Source organism: Pseudopipra pipra, chromosome Z, assembly GCF_036250125.1.
Source record: "Pseudopipra pipra isolate bDixPip1 chromosome Z, bDixPip1.hap1, whole genome shotgun sequence".
Classification (NCBI taxonomy): domain Eukaryota; kingdom Metazoa; phylum Chordata; class Aves; order Passeriformes; family Pipridae; genus Pseudopipra; species Pseudopipra pipra.
In genome coordinates this window covers 48,654,144-48,679,232 of record NC_087581.1, presented here as the reverse complement: position 1 = coordinate 48,679,232, position 25,089 = coordinate 48,654,144, and the positions used below count along the sequence as shown (strand labels likewise).

The following is a 25,089-nucleotide window of genomic DNA, read 5'->3' as shown; positions in this document are numbered from 1 at the left end:
ATGAAATTCTAGAGGGTCAGGGTACAGCAGCAGTAAAGATCTGATGCACCATACTTCAGGAACTAAAGTTGGTTTTCTTATTACTCTGGATGATATTAGAGACTTCCACCCCAACACTAAAAGAGTCACAGTGAAAAGCAAAATATACTGAAATAAATGCCTCCTTCTCAGAATATTAATTCTACTTGGTGAACAAAAAGTAGCTCACCAATACCTAATATTAGTCTCAAAGAGACAACCTACTTGTCCAAAACTCATCAAAGCAGTAACTTCATCATCAAAGAGATAGTCATTATGAACCCTTCACAGAATAAAATGTGTGAAAATTTGTAAGATGTCTTTTCTATCCCTAGTATGATCCCTAACATACTTTAATCAGCTACAATAATATCGTTTTATAAAACACTTCTAGCCCCAGTAATGGAAGAAGATTTACTATAAAACCCACTCATGCTACTGTTTTTCAAGTGGTGGAGCTACATCAAATATCACACACATGAAAAAATATTCATAAAATCACAAGAAATATTGGATTGTTTAGGACTTGAAAGTCTTTTTTCTTCTTCATGTCCAGCTGTACCATAGAAGTTCTTCTTATTAAAAAGAAGTACTTAGGAACATCAAGACCGCTAGCCCACAAAGAGATTTAATAATCCCAAATGACCTAACATTCTTTCAGGCTCTGAGATGTGAGCATTTAAAACAATTATTCTTTTTACTCTATAATTTTCCCTAGAGTTTCTACAGTTAGGAACACGTCCAATGGAACACTGAGTATTAATGACCAATTTTCTTCCAATCAACACAAAAACAAAGCAGGACTTTTGGGTAATCTTTTGTTGCTATTGTGTTAGGTGTTATCATTTATCATGGAAACAGGGAAAGAGTTATAGAAATTAACACTGTCCTGTACAGTTAAGCTTTGAAGGTTTATCTTTTGCTTTTCATCCCAGAGCCCCTTCTGGAAAACATTTTTTTAAATTCATTTTAAAACACAGCACAATGTGGTACAGATCTATAGTTTCAAAAGGGACAAAAATACAAACTCATAAAAAGGTCCAAAAGTAGTAGTTTAAATCCAGAAAATTATCTCATAGATTTGAACTTATTTAAACAAAATGCCTTGCAGTGGACAGCGGGGTTTGGGAAAGAAAACTGAATATATGACATCTTTTCATGTTTCATTTCTTCTTAACAGATTAAACATTAACAGTTTAACACTGTTAACATGACATTTGCATTATTTATATCATTACTACTACTATATCCCAGAACCTGAAAGGTCCAGTCAGGTAAAGATTACAAAAATGAGAGGTAGTGTAGAAACGCAGATGCAGAAAAATTTAATTTGCCTCAACTTAACACATAAAGCTAATTAACGTTAACTAAATCATTCTACATTTACCAATGTCTTTTCAAGATCTTTTAAGAGAACAGACTGAAAACAGATCTCTGCTTTTCTGCAGCACTCTGCAGTGGCAATGCCGTAATCTTTCTTACTTATTGCTTCCTTCTATGGTGACAAAATACGTTTAAGCCTGCTAGTTCACATATCTCCTTAGAAGACCAGAAGACGGAATTTCAGATGTGTATGAGACAAAAGCTCAGGGTCATAAAAGCTGTAGGCAGTTGCTTCCAGAATGAAAACCCAACTACCCCATCACTAACACTGTGCTTGGAAATGGGAATTTTCTTCATATTGCAACTTCAAAATGTAGGAGCTCTAACTATGACCATTACTTGGGAAAGATGTATACACATGATGTTAAGATTACCTCTCACTTCCTGCTTTGATTTAACATCAATCAGATACCCAACACTTGGTTCAGATCTTTTCTGTCATACTCAAAATTGCATTGCTCCATATGCAGCACAAGAGAAATTTCAAAGTTCTGCTGACATCATCAGACTGTAGACTTCTGGTATGAGGTGGAACATTTTCATGTTTTTGCATGAGCTGCCTGACTTAAATGCGGGAAAGAGAATGTTAAGGAGCTAGCAGTGGTGTGAAGACTACATCCACAAGGGACATGTTGCTAGTACATTAATTTCTAAGCAGTAATCAAAATATTTTTTCAACAGAGGGTTGTACAACACAATACATATAACTGCCTTTTTAATCCAGATGTCTTATTATTCAAACACTGAAAATACCAGGCCTAACTTTATCTCCAGGCCATCTCCTAGAAAGAACCCTTGCCAAACATAAATGTATGTCCTCACTTTGATAAAACTTGAGCATTTGTGAATAAATACATTCATTGACTGTCCTGCAGAAAGACTGAGCCCTTTCAGAAGGGTCGCTATGGTGTATACTGTCATTGTACAGACACACATTTGGCCCTTTTAGGGCATAATTCCAGGCAGTCCACAGGGAAAAATAGCATTATTATGTGATTTAGATTATAATATGCATCTCCCTGTGCATGCTGCCTGGCACACTAGTAAAGTTGTACGAGAAATATGGTGGGCATAGTATTTGCTGGATCCAGGACCATAAGATAGCCAGATGCATTCCAGAGGTCAGGAACTTCTTGAATTTTGAGTTCATGGTGGAGAATTGAAAGACAGATGAGGAATCCCAGAAGATTAAATCAGGTACACAACTAAATCAAACAGTCAACTCAATGGGAAAGAGAACTTTGCTAGAGACACATTAATTCAAGGGGGAAACCCACATGTTCTCCAGGCCTAATGCACCCATTACAGATAACTCACAGGTTCCTCACAAGGACAAAAATACCTCCGCACTTCTCTCAGCCCTCCCTAATTCTTTGCAGAGAAGACCTACACAGCTCCAGCATGGGATGTCACTCATGGGATCCACCCAATGTGGATCATCTTCAAGGTGTAGAGTCCATCAGGCTGTCCATACATCTGTCCATCTGTCCATACAGACTGCTCCAGTGTGAGTCCCTGGCAGGCCACACCTGCTACCAGAAATTCTGTTCCTATGTGGGCTTGTCTCCACAGACCATGACTCCTGCCAGGATCCTGTTCCATCATGGACTCTCCATGGGCTGAAGCTTCCCTCAGGGCCTCAGGCCCCCTCCTCAGCAAAGGGATTCATGCATTTAACCAACCTTCGACTCACCTTTCTCCCTGGGGAGAAATAAGATTTGATATGCATGCCTACTTTAGAGTAAAGTAAAAAAAATTGCCTTATCAGGAGGATATCATGTCAAAAACAGTGGTTAATTACCAGAACAGAAGCAACACTTTTAGGAAACTGCTGAAACTAAAAGGGAGATTCATCACAAGTGATGTAACAATCCAGTTGCCAAAGCTCTCACTTTTAATAATGGTATAAGAAGGTACAGTTCCCTGCTCTGAATTAGATGGAACAAAGATTTAACTAGATTTAACTACACTGTTATTTCTTTTGTAGCATCTAATGTTCTTTAGTTTGACTAAAGATTTCAAATATTTCCACTGAAAGCTTTTTGAAATGGGTACATACCCAAAAAGAAATTTGTGTTTCAATGGATTGGAATTTTCCAAGGTATCAATCTCTTGACTGATCACAAAACTCCTTGACTGTTGCCATCACTACTAGCAACAGAAGTCAATTTTGGTACTGCAGCTACCTTTTCCGCTAAACAGTTGCAGAAATATTTTGAAACTGTGTCATTTAAGTGTCCATTTAAATCTTTAATTCTCCCTATATCATGGTATAGTTTTCCCCATTTCTTCTGAGAACACAATTTAGCTTTTGGTACTAAGAATGGTTTAACTGCAGCAAAATATCTCTTGATTTGTCCAAGTACTGTAAAAGACATGACAATAGTTTTCCCACATTAACATTTGTCTGATGTAAGATCCATGATTATGCCACATTTGCCCACAGCAACCATCATTGATGGTGTTATGAAAAATCCAGAGAAGCATTTGCTCTGCTGAGCACCTCCAACAGAGGAACAATCTCAGAAGAACACAAAATGAGTATTTATGTTACACTAAGCTACAGATATATTAGGAGCAAATTGAAGTGTCTGTATATATGTGTATTACACCATCTGAAGAGGATTTCCAGGTATTTGTAATGAGTTCCAAGCTAATCTTTGCACACCATGTCTTTAGTTAAATAGAAGATAACAATACATTTGTCACCTTGAGAAGATATCTTAATCAAAGGTTACTTGAAGTCATGCTGACAGACATTAAAAAAGTTTCACTATTTTTCTCTGAGTTTTTCCCATTTTTTCATGTTTATTTTCTTAAAAAGCATTTCTGTCTGGATATATTTAGAAATATCTTCTCAAAAAAAAATGTTAATTGTACTGCCCCTAATCAAGAAAAAGAGGAACAAAAGTAGAAAAATATTCATCAGCCACAAGAGCTCAAAAAGAAAATAAATTAAAAAAAAAAAAAAAAAGGACAAAGAAAGAAAAAAAAGCCCAGAAGTTTTAGGAGAGTACAAACTGGCATCAGTTACAATGCTTAGTTGCAGTTTCCAAGCAAACCTAATCACAGCATCCTTCTGCCAGTAGAAGCACCAAACACAGAAGCTGCAACTAAACTGTGCACCTTTGAAGCAGTATTGGAACTGAAATTGACAGAACTTCTCCACTAGCTTGAGGAAAACTCTCCCTAAGACTCTTTGAGGTCCTATTGCACGATATAAAAGGATGAAGAACTTGCTAATACCCCTTTTACAGCTGCTCAAGATTATAAATAAACAAACTGTTTTGCTGAAGTGTGAGTCCCAGTTTCATGCCAGTTAAGTTGTGAGTCGATTATGGAGCCACTAATCAGTGAAAAAATGAGTGGAAGATGAAAGATTAAATGCTTTTAACCAAATGGGGCATTTCCACAGATTTCTTAAATCATCAAACAATATATAATCTCAGTGAGGGGAAAAAAGTGTCTTTCATTTACACTCTTCTATGCTCATATAATTATTCAAACTTGTCTTGTGGGAGACACCCTGTAGACATTTGCATCATATTTTTATTTTAGTGTTAATTATATAATAATTTATCATTTATAAAATAATTATCTATCATACTGAATGGCTTTATCAATGATTTTTCAACTCCATTATATGCAAATGAAAAAAGATTTTGTTTGCTTAATTCATTCTGTCAAAGCTTTCTATACCCACTTAACTGAATTCTGATTTCAGTCATAAGATTTTAATACATTACATGTCATTGTGTGATGGGGTTAGGGTCTCCATCATGTATTCTTAAGGATTAAAATTCTTGGTGGCTATTCTATCTCAGTGAAGTGATAATATGAGACAGGGATTAAAGAGTAATGTGAAATAGGAGGGGCATGGAATGACAAAGATACATGAGAAAAAATAATAGTTTGAAGGCAGGAATTAGAATATTGACCATGTGGCAGCTTTCACATTGTATGGGTTTTATTTAGTGTCAACCTAAATCTGATAGGAAAAAAAGACTGTTTGAGGCAGGATGGGAAGAATCTTTGAGTATACTTAATTCACTAGTGTTTTCCTCACCAAAAGGTCAGCTTTTATCTATGTTTTTTCAAAAGGTTGTTTGGAGGGGCTTGCTGGATTTGGCATCTGAAATCACTCAGACAGCCCTGCCTATGTGCTCTATGTTCCTGGCAGGTATTAATTTTGGTGCAACTACACATCTTGCACAATGCATTTCATATAAGTGAATTAAGACTCTGTCCTGACATTCTAAAAGTGGGTACTGGGGCAGAAATATGCTCATTGCTTACAGACAGAACTATTAGCACAAGCAGAGTGTTTACAGAAAAGGAAGATTTAAATTCACATAAGCAAGATAAAGCAATTGTTACAAACAGATGGCTGAACCAGTTGCCTTTTTGGTAATTCATCTGTAGTTTTGAAGGGTGGACAGAACCCTTTTCTTCTATCACAGTCTAGGCTCAGAAAAGGCAAATGTTAAGTTGATTGTCAGATATGTCAGCTCAATCAGCCAGGCACAAACATGCAGCTTCTCATCATTAGAGTAAAGGGTGGAGTAGTGACTACCAAAGCTAGAAAAGCTTTAGAGATGTAACTGCTGTAGATGCACATCTCTAGACTCGGTTTTGACACCCTCTCCGTAATGTGTCTTTACATTCTGAACTCTGAGAGTATTTAACATGCAGAGCTGCTTTGAGCTCGCTGTGAAGTACCTAAATTCATAGCTGTGATCTTGAAGGCTGTAGCTCAAACTGACTGATGGCATTTGTGAACAATTTTACCTTCCAGAGGAGTACTATTTTTTCTCCCTCTGGCATCACCTATGGCATGTGCACGAACAGAAAGTCTCTCAGACTGGTCAGGTCTCTTCTTTTACTTCACCATGAGGCCCCCAAAAAAGTTAGAAATATAGGCAGCTATTGAGGTGGTCATCCCACAGACCTGGGCTCCCTGAATTCCATAAGCATGTAGATATTTGCCATCATTCATCCTGTGCTTTCTACTCACTTAGCTGTAGGCATTTACAGCCTGGAAGGATGTGTGATGTCTTGTTGGCATAACTTCCATTTTTCAGAGAATATCCAACATTCTTTGTATCAGAATGAGAAAAAAACATGAAAATAGATGAGTAGATGAGTCTTGGGCAATCAGCTGAGGAGAATAGAGTATTGTAGATTACTGTGCTCCTGTATTTGCATGTATGTAAACTAGACATCTACAAAGAAAATTAATGCCACTGAAGATCTCATTTTGAACATAGAACTTAGGTAGAAACCTGATTCCACCAAAAGCAGCGGTTAATCTCTTTTTTTGTTTAATAAGGCTACCTTTTCACTGTCAGGTTTAAAACTATCAAACCTAAGTATATGCACACCTGACTTGTGTTTTCTGAGGAGCAGTGTTTCATTTGTACAAGAGCTCACATGCACTGCAAATCATCATCTTTAAAGTTTTTGTGATGTTCTATTACAATTCAAATCTGCTCTTCATAGTTAAATCCATTCCTACCAGTAGCTCACATTTCAACATGTACATCTACGCACTTCAGTAGATTAAGTCAAACATCTACATAAAAGCAGGACTGGTCCCAAAGGTGCATAATTCACATAATGTTTAAGGGAAAGAAAAGAGCTATTCCCGTGAAGTTAAACATAATTTAGTCTTGGTAATGAGGCTAACATTGCCCTCTTCTGGTTTGAATGTCCACATAATAAAATTAACATAGACAGTGATAATACATTTATCACTAGTGATCAAGTTATCCACAAATTCTGTTGTTAAAAATCAATACGAAAACCATAACATAGGCAAAAAAAAAAATCCACCTCGTTGTTGATCATTGAAAAATGTCTTTATTTTAGGTGCAGTACATAAAAAATTATTTCATCAAAATGAATATGAGGAAGAACCTTTTTACTGTGTGGGTGACTGTGCACTGAAACAGACTGCCCAGAGAGGTTGTGGACTGTGAGTCTGAAAGAGTATGGTTCTGTGTGATTCTGTGAAATTTCTGTGAAAATATCAGGTTATTTTTAGAATTTTAAATGTCTTCCAATATTGAAAGAAAGAAAAAGTGCAAATATATTACTCTTATACAAAACTTTTCAACTTATAATATTAGTGCAGGCAGTTTGGATTTATAATGCAGAGAGTTCAAGTGATTAAACAAAAGTTTTGCTTGAAGCTACTGCTAGGGTCAAGTAGATGAACCATAGCACGCTGCCAAACACAGGCTGCTAAATGCTAGGGCTGGGTAAGATACAAAAACAAATGGGAAGAAAGCCACCCTGCATATGGTGCTAAGAACGGGTGCCTTAACTCCCATAGTTGTCTGAAAAAATTCACGGAGTAACAAACAGACCTAAGATTATTCCTAGAATATCTGTGAACCTAAAATGAATATAAATAAGAACATTACTCTTTGAAATCCACAGTCTGTGTCTATGTGTCTTGGTCATGAATCATTTTACACAATCATAGACTACCCAGTAAACCAGACTACTTATTTCTTATAAACAATTCCATTTTCTGCACAGTCTTGAGATGCAGTTTCAAGTGTATCAACTTCCTTTCTGCAGAGATATTTTGTCATTGCATCTAATTAGATTTTCCCATTTACTGCTCCTAAAACAGGCATGAAATACAACAATATAATTGCCTTGTGGAAATGAGTATGCCTTTATTGATGGAAATACTGATGGCCTGACATAGAGCTGATGTCCAGTTAGTCTGAGGCTGACAGACAAACAGCACATATGAGAGTCAGTATTGACTGGAAGACATTAGTATAAACAAGGTGTGTTCTTAAAAGCTCCCTGCACAGATTTTCTAACTGACATCCTTTCTCTTTGACAAGCACGGGGAAGGAGAAATGATAGCTAAAAGTGACTACTTTTTTCATGGCTGTATTGCTAACCCACTAACCCCCTAACCCACAACACACACGTTGTTGAGACCAGTGATCTCTACCAGAAAGAATTCTGTGTTTCTGAAGCAGTAGTTGAACATGTATTTCAGATGAATGACACAGTTTAGAAGAATACCAGCTTCACCTCCTTTCAGTAGTACAGGCTACAGCTCTCCATGCTTAAGGTCATTTCTCAGTGGTTTCACTGGATATTGTCAATCTGCAGAAAATATGTCAGTAAAACCAATGCTATCACACTGTGGGTTTTTTTTTCCCCATTCTTGAATTTTTCCTGGTAAGATGTGACACCTGTTTGCTCCATTGCTTAGTTCTTTCCATTGACCTCTCAGGTTTAATCAGAACTGGGACTATACTTCTTTCAGATACTATCTTTTGGCTTTGTGAAGATACCTTACTTAGACATGAATTCTACCATTTTCCATCAAATATCAACAGCTACCAAAGTCAGATCTTGCTCTTGTATTGAAATGCTAAATGCACATCTAGTAAGATCAAATTTTAAGACAGTAGATCCAGCAACACAAGCTAACATGTTGGTGAAATCGGGCCATCAGCATAGTTGCTAAGTGATTGGCAATAGGTTCTAAATCTGCACATGTTTAACTGCTCCTGGGATGTTTCAAATCTGGTAGCACTTAATCTGTCTATCCACAGGGCATGACATGCTTAGTTGTCTCATTTCCTTTCCTCCAATATTCTTCCCTCCTTTGAAACAGGTGCTCTTGTTTCTTTCCAATGATAAGGGAGCTTGGCTGCCTGCCCAGACTTCTAGCTGCTCATCTGTCTGTCTTGAAAAATATAATAACTGCAGCTTGAAAGCTGCATTTCAATCATTCTCTGGGAAAACACAAAGTTGGGGAAAGGAGAATGATAGGAAGAGGTAAGGGTGAAGGAAAACTCATCATGCAGTAAGAATGCTCGAGGCTAAGGTGCATCACACCAAAATTTCACAGAAATTTCATCACACAGAAATTTCTGAGGTGGGGATGACAGGGAGTCATAGCTAATGTAACTTGTAAGTGTGGATAAGGGGAGGAAATAAGGGAGAGGGACAAGAGCATTCTGCTAAAAGTCTGTAGCATTAATGAGTTCAACTGCATTCCTGTGGAGCTCTCTATTTCTTAATACTACTGCATAAGTTTCCTCCTTTTCCTCAAGTACCTTTGACTCCACAGGTTCTTGAACTTATTCAAACCCTAAATCTACATTCAGGCACACAGAATAAATGGTGCTTCACATGCTCAAAAGTAGTGTTTAATCTGTTCTTCGGATAAACTCATCTTTTCTAGCCTCAGAAAACCTTCTAATTTCAATGTACAATTTCAACTGTGTTTGCTCAAGGGCCTCCTTCCATCCTACACCTGCTCAGCCTTCCAAGAGCAAGATAGACAGCACACTAACTACTCAGCATAGTTATAAACAAAAATTAGCCTATGATGACTTGGGTGTCTGGAGGAGATTCTTAATTGCATTAGAAAAACTTTCTGATTATAAATCAGGTACCTGTAAGTTAGAAAATGCATATATAGCTGTAACTGAAGTTTCTAGCCATGACAGCCTGTTTTCCCAGTCCAAAAATGCTTAAGCAGCATACATGAAATCTTTCATGTCTTTTCTTCTGAACATTATAGAAAATATAGAAATAATATCATAACATTAACATTATAGAAATAATATATTTCCTGTGTTAGAGAGAAATAAAAAGTAGTGTTTATTCTCCTCAATCTATCGATTTGAAAGTATAAACCACATAAAACATGGTTATAAATTTTATAATTTGAAGATCACTAGAAAGGTATCAATGGTAAAGAGGGATTTTAATAGGTAAATGTAATTAATTCTTGCATTTTTTGTATGGTACAGAACAAGAAGAATTGTTACGTGAACTACAGCTGCAATCTGTTCCATAAGATAATCTTTAAGAATTGGTAGTGCTACCAGCATACCCTATAACATTTCTGTGTGATTATTGTAATTATAGCTCAATTGACAAGAAAGAAGTTAAATAGTACAATACATGTATTTGCTAATATGAAAGCTATATTAGCTTTTATGGTACTGGATCTGGTGACAGGCACTTATTTTCTAGTTTGTCTTGGAATTGACCAAAAGCAAAATACAAACTTATGTAGTTACCAAAAAAAGTCTTGAGAGTCCTGTAAACTATAACATGCAGAGATCACATGAGCCATCACTGAAATCCAATACCTGAAGAAGACGACTGTAATTAAATCATGCCTGACATATCCATACAGAACATGGTGCATCCTGCAAAATTATTTATGTTATTGCTAAAGCCACTTAGTTTGTGGAAGCCTATGTACTAATTCTTTCAGCCTTCATGGCACAATTTTGTCTCCACTTTACAGACTCTGTTTCTCTTCACATTTGGAAGAACAAGAAAAAAAGAGATCAAAGCATAGTTCTACAACAGTCAATGTGGGGACAAAGATTTGTTCCAGCCAATCAGCAAGTGAAGATTAAAGAGATCCCCATAGTCCGTCGCATGGAAATTACTCTATGGGAATCAACTGATTGGCATTTGAAAGTGTTTGTGGAAAGTGTTTCCTTCAGTTCTAGTTCGTATGGGTTTGTATCCTTATTTTCATCTGAATTTGGAGTATTCTTATATTCAAAGCAAAATAAATGAATTATTACATACATACATACATACATACATACATATATACATAATCCTTCCAAATCTTAACATAATTTTAAGTCCAAACAATGTATTTCCTCAGTTGTCTTGTGCCATGACCACCATACATTTAAATGAATCAGAGGTGGCAGATTCCTAAAAGCAAATAAGTGTTAGTTTATAAAATTTTTTGCCTAGCTTTGTCTCTGCATTCTTTAACACCTCCTCTTCATCTAGACAGTTACCTCATCACACAAGGATACATATGTACTATACAGTGTTTCCTTGGACACTATATTTTTAGCTTCTTTAGAAAGAAAGACTATGTGTTGTATCTTTAAGGCTACTCTAGATTTGTTATTAGACATGTGAATTTCGAACTCTCTGAAACCATTACAAATGTGTCTGAATGGATTATACAATGTTGAGTATAGGTACTCACACAAAGAACACCTCAGTTCGAAATGTAAATGCTCAAGGAAAGAAAAGGTCTTTTGTAAGGCAATGAGAAATTAAATTTGAACTTTTCAAGTTTAAATTAGAACAATTCAAATCACCTGATATGCATGCTACATCTTTGATTTCTGCCCTTACTGCAATCTCTCTGCCACCAAGTCAGCAGCAATCACATTTCTCAGAGCAGCTGATTTACCCTTCACCTATGTCTTACCTTTTTCATATGCTGAGTAGATCTGTCAGTTAAAGTCCTGGAGTCTCACTTTGTTATTCCTTAGTATTTCCCTAACTATATGCCAATATGAATGAGAATTAATTTGTGGACACGTTGGTTTTGCTGTGCTTAAAATCTTAGACAATAACTGTTTGCACTGCGAACACTATTCTTTCCCCATTTTTTATTACAATTGGAAATAGATTCCTTTCTACATACCTAGAATTGCAGGCATTTAGTGCAAGATGATGATAGTTCTGTATACAGTTTTAGAAAGGTAACATAGCCCCTAAAAAGATGACAGCTGTGCTGTGACCTGGCATCAGACATAGCTTTCAGAAATTAAACCAGTCAGCAGGAGCAGCAGGAGTGATTTTTCATTCTCAAAAGAAGGTATTTTTCCAGAGAAGGCACCTTTAACAGGGGTCAAGCTAAATGTTGGGTCTGGCCCCAGGCAGTAAAAAAAATTTAGCCTCCAGATCTCAGAGAGCAGCTGCCAAAAAATGCATGTCTAATTTACAAAATTAGGAGGAAGGTCTTAGAAGTGTCCTACAGAGAGAATGATGCTTCTGCTGCTGCTTACAATGTCAAAATGGGAGAGGTTTTCTGAGGCATCATGTCATCTGGAACTAGCTGTCACAGAGCCTGGAGATGGACAACAGCAAAGGAAAGGAGCCAAGTGCATGTTTTCAATAGGAAGAAACAGCACTGTCAGGTTGCCAGGGCAGGTCCTCTGTTATCACAAATGTAAAATACAACAGTGCTGCAGGGTGCTGAGAATGCTGTGGCCACACTTCTGACCTTCCTCTGCTTGCCCTGAAGACCCATACCCAAAGAAGAAAGATATGAGCACCACCTAATAGTTCATGCAAAACTCTGTGGCAGTGTGCCCTATACAGCTTTTTTAATATTAATATGGGCCCACATAGTTGAGTCTTCCTGTTACTCCTTATTTTGCTTGCCAATATTTCTTAACTTAACACTAATCTTTCCATAATATAGTGAATACTTTTACCCACCCTTTTGTCAGCCCTAGCCCAGTTCCCATCAGAAATGTTTGCTTAATGCCAGATCACATCCCACTAGTGGTTTTTTATTAATTGGCCCTACAGGGGTGTTTGCTTTTTCTGCCCTTAGCAAAACCATCCTGGACAAAAACAACTGTAAATTAGGAATGTGAGTATTACTAACATGTGTGGATCAAATACATAAAACTGCCTGAAGTGGTATTTGTCAAAAATTGATTATGTTAAAAAGAGGACCTCCATCAGTTGGATTATACAGTAACTCAGGAATCTCAGAGAGAAATTTGAAAAATAGAGAAGAAATATGAAAATTTGTGATAATTAAGTATTGCAGCTTATTTTTAATGTATCTGATACTGATCATGAATTACAGTTCAGTGATGGTCAGTTAATTATACATTGTTAATATCAGTTGTTAATAAAATAACTGATACTGATTTAAAGTTTTCCCTTCTACAGGTTTCACTAAAGAAAATAGTATTAGGAAAAGGCTTTATCTCAGAGTCATGGATCTGATGACCAATTCTTACTCCTGTCTCACTGTCTTTACCTTGGGTAAGAAAACTGGTAAGTGAGAGGAGAAAACAGAGAGCAATTGCAGCAGCAAACAGCAGTTATACACTCTAAAAAAATCACACTTTAAAGAATAAATTGCAGGAGCAGCAGAAGGCAACAGATCAGAGGCTGATAAGCTATCCAAACTCCCTGGTAGTGCAGCTTCCAACAAGAGAGTCAGTATGATTCATGTGATGCACGATGATGATTTTATCTTAAACACTGCTATGGTAGTACAAAAAACATGTTCCAGTTGTGCACAGTAAAGGAATTCCTTCCTCCCTTCCTTCCCTCCTTTCGTCCCACCCTGTCTCTCTCTCTTTCTTTCTTTCTTGTGTACAAAAATAATAAATGCTAACTTCAGTACTATCATTGTTCTCTCCCATTTCAAGGGAAGAGCTTTTGCATCACAAAAGATTAAAACATTTTAGTTTTGCAAGACAAAATTATTTTTCCTTTTGATGATCTCAAGTATTCTGTTTATATCCTGTATATTGTACTTACTGTATTGTAAAAGTGTGAAAAGGAAAGTTCAATCTACTTTGAATTTCCTGAAAGTGTTTTTAATAAACCATTTATCCAATGTACAAAATTAATCTAAATTAGCCTTTCAGGCAAACTATATTAAATCAGTCAGCCAAGGATGCTGTCACTGGCAGTCAGAGGACATTCAGAAAATCCTGTAATTTTAATAGTTATCTATATATGATTTACATAAAGCAAGTATAAAATCATTTTACTTTGTGATCAGCATTTTCCCAGGAACATTTCCTACTCTCCCAATACTGAGATGCTTAACTAAATATAAATATATCAATAAGAACCATATTAACATATACATATTTTAATAAATATTTTAATAAATATTTTAATAAATAAATCAGTAAGGCTTTAAAACAAATCTTTCCTTAATTTGCTTTCACATATTATATAAAACAATTAATTAGATAATAAGAAATCAGCTGATACAATGATATGTCATAAATTATAGCCCATAAAATTCCAAGGTGCTAAACATGCAAGTCTTGGTGAGGTATTTTACTCAGAGCAAGAACTGCATTCTCCAATTACTTGGATTGCTGAAGATTGTGCAACTACAATTTGCATTTGCTTTCTATGTAGAACTCCTCCACTAACACGCTGGAAATCATCACTGTTGCTCCCAAGCTGAGGATTGCTTAGCCAGAAGAACTGACGTGACAAAAGCACCTCTATTTGCTAAGGAAAAAGCCTGTCCCCTGGGACAGTGAATATCCTGAACAATTATTTGTTACTGATAGGTTCTTGTCTGCTGTGAGCCTTTCACTAGCACCCCTTCGATATGACTGATTAGGCAGGGCAGCTCCTCTGAAAAATATGCAGTACAGAAATAGTTCCTTGAGGGTGTTACACAGAAGAGCAGAGCTGAGGGGAATACTGAGGCACCTATCCCTAGTGAACACCATCATGAGTGTATGAACTCCTTCTTTAGCTTCACAAGACACGGACAAAACTCATTCTGACAAAAAGAGAAAAACAAGTTGCATTTACCCTCAACACCGCTTATGCAACACATTCCTGATGCAAAAATCACAACACCCAGGCAAGCCAGTGGTGGTTCAGCAGCACACAGCCCTGCACAGAAGGCCTGACAACAGGCCTTTGCAGCTGCACTGTGGGATGTTGCTGCCTATTTATTTTGGATGCTGGAAGCAGATGTGCCATGGAGTACAAGTATGCTCGGCATACTGACACAAGGAACAAACAACGTTGATAGTCTTATTGGACTTATTGGGGGGAGTAGAAGAGAATATATTTATAAAGAGTTCTGGTCAACAGAAATTCACAAATTATGGCTTTCCTAGTGATTTAGTCACAGTTGGTAGGTGTTGAAGCAAATCTAAGCTGGGCACTGCTAGGGAAGGTACTGTGTCAGTGCAAAGAAACTTGACTGCTAGTGTGAGGAAAAACTTGTAAAGGGCTGGAAATTGGAAATGTCCTGTAATTTTATATCCATTCTATCTAGTCTGAATATCTATACTGAACTATATTGATGCAGTAGTACCTCCCTCTCAAAAGAGTTATCATATACTTCTATGGAAGGAAGGGAAAATTAGTACTTTAACAAAACATATTTAATAAAAAAATATAGATTAAAACTATAGGTTAAAAGTAACTGGCCCCATGATGATGTCATATCAGTGTGAAAGATGTGAACTGTAGTAGTCTCTCATAATAATTTTCAAGAACTCAATTTTTATGATTGAGATCACAGGCCTCTCATTCCATAGGCCTATTGTGAAGACAAGAAAAAATGCATAGGAGGTATAGAAATTGAGACAGCATGAAGTTCTATCTAATGCTGCCTGTAATTTTACATCACAAAATCATCTGTGTTGGGAAAGATCTCTAGGATCATTAAGTCCAACTGTTAACTCAGTAGTGCCAAGTCCACCACTGAAGCATGTCCCCAAGTGCCACATCTACACATCTGTTCAACAGCTTCAGGCATAGTCATTCTACCACTTCCCTGGGCAGCCTGTTCCAGGGCTTTATAACCCTTTCAGTGAACAAATTTTTCCTAAAATCCAGTCTAAACCTCCTCTGGTTCAACCTAAGTGTGTTTTCTCTTGACCTGTTGCTTGCAGTTTGGAAGAAGAGACAGATCCCCACCTTGTCACAGCCTCCTTTCAGGTCATTGTAGAGAGATAAGGTGTAGCAGATTTACCATTCTTCTAAACGTCTCTTTTATCTGTAATAAACTCGAAATTCTTTTCAAAAGAAAGACATAGTTTCATTTAAAGCATTTAAAACTTAATAAGAAGCAAAATAAATAGAATTGAATTTAAAACAAACAATTTGAAATAATTTATTTCAAAATTGTTATAAATTTGAATGTAAAATAACAAAGGTAAAAATGAAAATAATCTTCAAATTAAGAAATGAAAGGTTATTTTTAAACTGCTGAATTTAAATACACAGTTATTAAGATTTGGGTTTCAATTTTGTTCCTGTTTGAGAAAATGCTCACCGGGTCTGTTTATTCTAAAAGCTTTGAAATGGAGAAATTCACATTTCATTAGGAAATCTTGGACATTTGAAGTTTATATTCAAAACACTCACTGAAGAACATAAACATAATATCATCAAAACAGCATCGATAACCACTTCACAGCTCACCCTTTTCCCAGCTTTTTATTCAGTATTTTACTACTCTTACAGACTATTTTTTAAAATGGCCCTAAGAAGAATTACTTGTCGTTTTCCTGATACAAGCAAAAAGAAACTCATCTGAGAAGTGCTGGGATTTCTTGCTTTACTGTGTGCAAGCGACTTAATGCATCTGGCCGAAATGTGTGGTATTTGCACAGTGCTGAGATTATATTTCTGAGACTTTTCTTAAATTCAAAATAAGATATCTAGCCAAACTATTAATCATGTTTCCTACATTATACTTCATAAGGAAGATGGATAATATTGGTATCAATAATGTAAATTTAAAAAGAATTAGTGTGAGGTTTGCTATGGCATTCAGTTATCCTTTAGGGGTAGACAAGACAATTACGTTTTCGGTGATGTCGATGCACTGAGCATCTCCAGAGATGTGTATTACCTTCACAAATATGGATCTAAAGAAAGGAAGTCTTTTGAAAACAATTTACCATAGAAAACAGCATGTTTTACAGTACTAACTTCCCAAGTGGGAACTATAGTAATTTCTAGTTATAACAATGCAGTATCAAAATTTGTCGACATTTTATCTGTAGATAGCAGTGCTGCCTTAGACAAGGTATTTCTTGAGACATAATGTCATCCTAAATCAGAATACAAGAACCCATGACCTCAAAATCACTGACTAATTCATGACAACAACTCTATATGTATGAAATGTTTATTATCTCTGTTTCAGAGACAAGATATGAAATACTGGAGTTCATGCTGTGAGAGACTGATACTAACCCCGCTAAATATGCCAATTTCTCTTCCTCTAAATGCTAAAGGAATCACATCAGTTCAAAGATGACAAAGCTAAAAATCACACTCGTTTCTTCTTAGCTATACCTTAAATAAAGACTGCAGAAGCTATTAAATAGTTCCATTGCTATCACTGCATGAGAAAATTTTCCAGACATGACCAGTGTGAACAGCAAACATCCAAACATCTTCTACACCTGGATCCTGGAGAGTTTGAACAAGACTAAGAAAATTTTCTGAAGTGGAAATAAAATACCATTGAGTTTCCATGGTACAGGCCCTGTGGATCTGCATTTCTGCCCTGTAATACACAAGAGGTTATTCCTTTACAACAGCAATAGTGAAAACTTCTTAATTCCCACTTCACTTGCCCCTACATACCTTGAGTACATAGCTTTATTAGGAAGGCATTAAAGCCTCCTGGAAGGCCAACTCTCTCAGGATTATAATAGTAAGCTCCTGAGGGGCTCTTACAACTTTGGCAGCCTTCTCCAGTTTATCCCTGTAGCCCTGAGGGTTGGGAACACAGTTTCTTGTTTAAAGGGGAATCTCTAAGGTAAGACATATTCCTCAAGTACAGAGAATTGTAGCTCCTTAGAACTGAGATCTTGAATTAGCTTTGGAAATAAATGGTGAGAAGGCACATAGTAAACTTCTTGTTATCAAAGCTTTGAGATTAAGACTGAAGAAATACTTCACTGATCCATCATCTAATTAATTCTCTGGCATGCAGTTTCTTTCCTCTAATGTAATGACATTTGCCCATGCAATAAGTCAGCACAATGTTTATAAACCATGCAAAATGCAGCACAGATAACAATTAAGTGATACAAAGGTCTTGCACAGAAGTGTTAGTTACCCTCTCCAGGGAAATGGAGCTAGATTTGAGGCTACTCCCATCATGCATAAGAGAGAAGTGCCATGTTCTTTCATATAAAGAGCAGTCAGAATAAGTTTCAGTTACAGTATTAGTGGTTCCTGCAACAAGGGAAAAGAGTTTCTGTTTTGGCTACCCATGGTCAATTATAAAGAGCAAGAAAATCAGTGCAGAAAAAATACCAACAATATCCCTTAATTTTTAGTGTCTTCCTACAGAATCACAATAATACTTTCATTGAGCAGACATGGAATAAGAATGAATAGCTCTTGTCTCTGAAGTTTCTGGATGTTATATTGCATTTCTCTCTGTAAGTTCATTAATCTCTAGTTCTAGAGCATGGCAAAATCTTTGCAGCAATAAAAAACTAGGCAAGAAAAGGAGCATCTCACCTGTTAATCAAGAAAGGAAATCTCAAAGACTAATTATTAATAATTAGACTGGTTATTAAACTGTCAGGAATCAGGAGTCTGCTTTCTCGGTAAAATTAGATCATCCAATCGAAGGAGTAAGGAACACTGAGCAGCAGTAAGCTATTTGGCCTGACAAGGCAATCCAAAATGATGCGTAACTCCATGGCCCATTTTTCTCTTCCAATTACATAGAAATTACTTAAATAAATGCTTTGACAACATAAACTAGTAAATATGGTTAAAATGCCCTATGTTAAAACCTAACAATTGCTGGCAAATCTTAAATAGCTGGTCCGGCTCACTCTGTCCCCACTGCTTCATAATGTAATCAAATACTGATGAATTCTGTTCATTGAGAGAAGGACACTGTAAGGGACCATGTCAAAAGCCTTAAGGAAGTCCAGATAGATGGCATCCATAGCTCTTCTTTGTCCACTGATGTAGTCACTTCATCATAGAAGGCCACTTGTATGGTCAAGCATTACTTACTCTTCGTGAAGCATCTTTTACGAAGTTATTACAGGATGCACAGAAGTAATTTACAATGCAATCCTATAATATGTGCATTGTATATGGTGCCAGTCAGAAATACGAATTGACCAAATGTCTCAGTTTAAAAAGACAAATGTCTGTCAAGGGAGGTGGAAAATCTTCCTGGACTAGAAAGAAGACCCCTCTCTTCAAGTTATTATAACTTTGAAATTAAGAGGCTTCAGGCAAAAAAATGTAGAAAAGAGAATAACAGTTCTTTTACTAAAAATATATGTATAACATAAAAAACACTAGAACAAACAATGACACTGTTACCAAAACTTTTCAAAACAAGTCCTACTTCCCCTTTTTGGTGTAGCTATAAACCACATCCAGCAGGGGGACGCTGGCACATTCCAAAAGGCGAGGCCGGCAGCAATCTATGGCTGTGTGGGAAATGGAGGTCCCGCAGCAAACAAAGGGCACTCCCACTGGCTGTGTGGTGCTGGTAGGTTTAATACCCACTCACTCTCGCCCCCCTTCATGTGATATCCCCCTCTCTACCCACGTGCTCCCAACCCCAGGAAAGGGGGAAGGGGGGGGAGGGGCTTGTGCTTTTTCATTGTCAATGAGCATCACTTAGTGATGGCAATGGGGAAAATTCAAACAGCTCCTTTCAAACCTAGAACATAGCTCAAACAATTACCACCACAGGAGGTGATTGTCCTGCTCTGCTCTGCACTGAGGCAGCCTCAGCTTGAATATTGTGTGCAGTTTTGGGCACTGCAATATAAGAAAGATATTAAGCTACTAGAGAGTGTTCAAAAGAGGGCAATGAGGATGGTGAAGGACCTTGAGGGGAAGCCATATGAGGAGTGGCTGAGGGCACTTTATCTGTTCACCCTGGAGGAGACTGAGGAGAGACCTCTTCACAGTGCAAAACTTCTTCATGAAGGGAAGAGGAGGGGAAGGGTGTCCTGTATCTTCCCCCTAGCAGGCTGAAGGAAGTAGATCAAAAGAAAGGCATGACTGGAGGAAAGTTTTCGCTGGGGGAAGGAGATAAAATCCCTTCATGGGATTATGCCAATTTCTCTTCCTCTAAATGCTAAATGAATCACATCAGTTCAAAGATGACAAAGCTAAAAACATCACAGGATGTTTTGTGTTGGAAGGGACCCTAAAGACCACCTAGTTCCAACCTCCTGCTATGGGCAGGGACACCTTCCTCTAGACCAGGCTGATCAGACATCCCACCTTTAAGGAGAAAGGAGCACACAAGATTTCTGAATGCTCGTGGTCCAAGAATGCCAGAAGTCAGAAGGTCTGCAAAAACTCAAAGTATTTTATTAGTAAATGACATCACCCAGCCAACAAGTCACAGCCTTCATCCCACACTCTGACTTGGAGGGTTCTGGGTATACAGAATTCTGTGCCAAATACAAAGGCATCACAGTAGAGAGCTCCAAATACAAAGACACCACAGGAGAGAGCTCCTGGGGGTATCTTGCCAAAGCTGGCAGACCCCCCAAAGCCACCACAGAGAGTCCTGAGCCCCTCTGACCTCAGCCCCAATTGCAGAAACATGCCTTACCCCAAGGACCTTGTCTCTCACTCAGAGTTAGAAACCCCTCTGGGCATGTATCCCATCTCCATCCATTCCAGCCTTTTCCCTGAAATCACACTCACCAATCACCAAAATCTAACTGCAGCAGGGCTGACTGGTGTTGTCTCTATGGACAGCTCTCAGTGTGACCCCTCCTCTGTGATGGCACAGCCACCAGAACCACATCACCCGACAAGCCCCAGCCTTCATGCCCACCCTCCTGCTCAGTGGGTTCTGGGCATCATCACCACAGTCAGTGCCAATTCATCCTCAGGAGATCCCAGAAAGTCTCTTGGTCAAATGGACACATCCCCCAAAGCCACTACAGGGAGCCCTGAGCCCCTCTGACCCAGCCCCAATGGCAGAACTGTGCCTGGCCCTGAGGGGCTTAGATCTCTTCTTTGGCTTCGAAACCCCCCAGCTCATTTGCCCCATCCCCCATCCAGCCCAGTCCAGTTGTAGAATTGAGCAAGGAACTCAAAATATCAGATACCAAAGATTTCACTGACTGTCAGAATCAGAACAGGGTTGTGGATTCAAAAGGAGTTTTGAGATTGCACTAAACCTGGATTAAGTTGAGCCTGGGCTTATGGAGGCTAAAATTTAGTGTGTGCTTCTGCAATAGTGAATAAACATCAACAATCTCTAGAGACACCGGCTTGCCTGTTCTCTTTATTCCTAAGGCTGAGTTCCCTTGAAAGAATTTGTGTAAGAGATAAGCCAATGTATTGGGGATACTGCGGGTTACACAGATGTGATATCCAGCTCTACGTGTGTTTCGAGAGGTTATACTTGCGACTAGCTCTGCTCTAGTATTGCTTCACCCATATAAGCCTAAAAACAAATCATCCCAAGTGATCGAGTTGACTCTTCTCAGAGGAACAGTGGCACCAAAAGTCTGGGCATGCTCTCCCATTGCTAATGTAGAGTAAAATTTGCCAATGCTTTGTCTGTGGACTTAGAAAAACACATGATAACAGTTGTGGAAAAAGAATTCAAGTGGCCCACCATGAAACATCAACATCTAGATCCCACAGCTGCTGAGATTGAACAAAGCTGGGGAAATTACTGAGCAACATGGGGCTGTGTTTTGGAGCTGTGCTGAAAGGGAGGCTGGTCTGGGTTTGGGAAGGAGGGTCTGGCATCAGTCAGGTGACAAGCAGCTGTATTGTGCATCAATTGTTTGTATTTTTTTCCCATTTTTATTATAATCATCATCATCATTATTATACTCATTATAGTTATTATAGTATAGTATAATATATATTTATATTATATATTGTAATATTATCATTACATCATTAGTATAATCATTATCATGTATTATCAATATAATTAATACAAAATTATATATTATAATTATTATATTATATTATATTTCTGATTTAACATAATTATTATTATTAAAATTAATTTATTATCAGCATAGTCATAGAATCAACCGGGTTGGAAAAGATCTCTGAGTTCATCAAGTCCAACCCTCGATCCAACACCGCTGTGGTTACTAGACCATGGCACTCAGTGCCACATCCAGTTTCGTCTTAGAAACTTTCAGGGATGGTGAATCCACCACCTCCCTGGGCAGCCCATTCCAATGTTTGATTAGTGTCTGTAAAAAATTTCTTCCTAATATCCAACCTAAACCTCCCCTGACAGAGCTTAGGACTGTGCCCTTTTGTCCTACTGCTGGTTGCCTGGGAGAAGAGACTGACACCCACCAGGTATTTGCTGAGAGTGATGAGGTAATTATTTGCAACAATCAACATTATATTATTTGCGACTATTATTGTATTTTACTTTGTTCTCCATTATTAAACTTATCTCAATTATTACTTATAAAACTTATCTAAACCTACAAGTTCTATTTACAAGTTTTACTTTTGATTCTCATATCTATTCCACCAGAGTGCTGGGGAACAGAAGATGGTTGAGCAAGTGACTGATGGTGCTTGATTTTCAGTTGGGCTTAAACCACAACAGGGTGCATAGGTAGCTGGGAGCAGACACAGACAGGACTGCTGCTCCTTAATATACTGAACATAATGTTCTGGTGGGCTGACCCGGCTGTGTGTGTTCCAACTCTCCATGCTGCTCAAAAGAGCACCTGGGAAAGTTGCCAATTCCTACAGAAGCACCAGGAAGATGCCTGGGCTGCCCTGCTGAAGTGCAAACATCAGCACAGAGCAGAGCTGCACCTCAGAGGGGCTGGTCAGCAGGCACAGGCAGCATCAGGAGGAGGGCAGCTCCCTGACCTCCCAGTTGTGCCACTGAGGCAAATGCTTCCAGGCTGATTCCACCAAATTCTGCACCCAGCCAGTGATTTTCTCCATGTTCAAGTAGGAGTCTGTGCGGAGGTGCATACAAGGCATGAGCGCTGATTTTTGTGCGTGGGGTGGACAAAGAACAACATATCCCCATCATCCTGGAGCATGAGCACTCCAGCACCACAGGGATGTCAGAGCACCTCTCTGGTACATCCATTCTGCTGGGCAGCTGCAGCCTGAAAGAGTGCCTGGGGGGTGGCCTTAGGAACAGGAACAGGTGGTACAAGATTTGGTCCCCAAAGTCATTCCAGGATTCAATGGTGCCATGTTTCCGAGCGGCCGGGTGCATCTCTGGCTTGAATGTGTTCTGGGAAAGCACTTGGCAGACCTCAAGGAGGTCACGCACCAGCTTCTTTAGATTTCTGCCCATGTAGGGCAGTTCCTGCATTTGTGAGAGGGTGAGCTCTGCAAAAGGCCTGACACCACTGTGTGCTCTGGTGAGACCTTCCTCCTCTCTTCTGGAGCCATCCTGCTCACAGCATCTGTGAGAGGCAGCCTCCACATGCCAGGCCAGCCAGCAGAGCATAGCTGATGTAGCCACCCAAAAGAGCCAGTGCTGCAACATCAAAAGGAGTGGGCTTCTTCCAGGGCCCCGATCCCCTCATTTCCTCCCACAGCTGTATCATCTCCTGATGCAGAAATTCTTCCTGTTCCTTCACCTGCTTGGCAGTGAGTACATTGATCTGGTGATCATGTGTCTGCTTGGGCAGGATGGCCAGCACAGCCAGGAGGAGCACAATTGCTGCATCCATGGCCTGGAGGAGATGGGAGAAAAGTTTACTGAGCAGGTCTGGGTGGGAGGGAGCATGGGAATAAAGGCTTGAAGGGAACACAGTTCCTGGCTCAAGACAGCACAGGGTCCATCCTGCCTGAGCCACCTTCATTGTCAGCCCCTGTCTCGGCTGTTCCTCACAAAGGGGCAAGAGACACACCAGCAAAGTCTCCCCAGGCTCCACCCCTGCCACACTGGAGCAGCAGCCCATCCCAGGGGCACCCAGCACATCCCCAAAGCCTCTTTGGAGAGCCCTGAGCACCTCTGTCCTAGGTCCTAGTGGCAGAACTCTGCCCTGCTCTGAGGGACTCAGTTTTCACTCAGAGTTAGAAACCCCCCTGGGCATCTTCCCCATTCCCCAGCAATCCCAGCCTTTCCTCTGCATGTGCACCCCCTGATCACCCAAGCCCAACTTCAGTGGGGCTGGCTGGTGCTGTCCTTTGGGACAGCTCCCGTTGTGATCCGTCCTCTATGATGTCACATTTACCAGAGCCACATCATGCAGCCAACAAGTCCCAGCCTTAACACCACTCCCCTCAGGATCAGTGGGTTCTAAGCATCATCACCCCAATTACAAAGCCATGGGGCAGGACCTCCCTGAGGATCTCTTGTCAAAGCGGGCAGCCCCAGCCACTCCAATAGACAGCCTTGGGGGGAAAAGCCTGTGACCATGAGGACAGAGGTGCAGAGCTGCAGAACCTCTGAAGCAGAAATTGCCCTGCTGAGTGTGCCTTGACCCGAGTCTGAGAAGTGGCACCACAGCACCAGCACAGCTGATTGGCTTTCCTTGAAATCTTTTTGGATTTCACTAAAGCTTTTGACACTGTTTCTCACAGCATCCTTCTGGGTAAAATGTCCAGCACACAGTTGGATAAACACAACTTCCTGTGGGTGAGCAATTCGCTCACAGATCGAGCACAGAGGGTAATTGTGAACATCAGACTGGTGACAAGTCACTAGTGGGGTTCCACAGGGCTCCATCTTAGGCCCTGCATTCCTCAACATCTTCATAAATGACTTGGATGCAGGACTGGAAGGAACACTAAGCAAGTTTGCAGATGACACAAAATTGGGAGGAGCTGGCTAAGGATACGTTCTAGCATCATCATCTAAAAAGGTAATGTAAAATTAATAAACATGTATGCACATATATCACAAAATTTCACTGTCTGCTATATCATTGTGTCTTCCTTGTCCAAATGCCACTATTAAAGTTGATGCACCACTCTTGAAGTTGAAATATTTCTGTCCTGTTTCTTTCTTCATTAATTGTTTAGACACACTTTTGTGAGCACATTTTCTCAGTACTAGATGGTAATATTAGTGATCTTGTGCAATTGGTCTGTGTAGGAACTACTGCAAATAGCACTACCTGATTCTTACTTTGGAACAAGCTATCAGTCAGTTTAAAGAAAGCTGACCTCCCTTTCCAAACAACATAATGAAGG

The 25,089-nt window shown here is 39.0% G+C and overlaps 1 long non-coding RNA gene across 1 annotated transcript; it reads left to right on the top strand.

Annotated features, from left to right (window-relative positions):
* The first annotated feature begins 24,192 nt into the window (after positions 1-24,192).
* LOC135407584 (uncharacterized) lies at positions 24,193-24,801 on the top strand. Its single transcript, XR_010426934.1, has 2 exons — positions 24,193-24,565; positions 24,670-24,801. It is a non-coding gene; the product is annotated as an uncharacterized LOC135407584 (long non-coding RNA).
* The last annotated feature ends 288 nt before the right edge of the window (positions 24,802-25,089 follow it).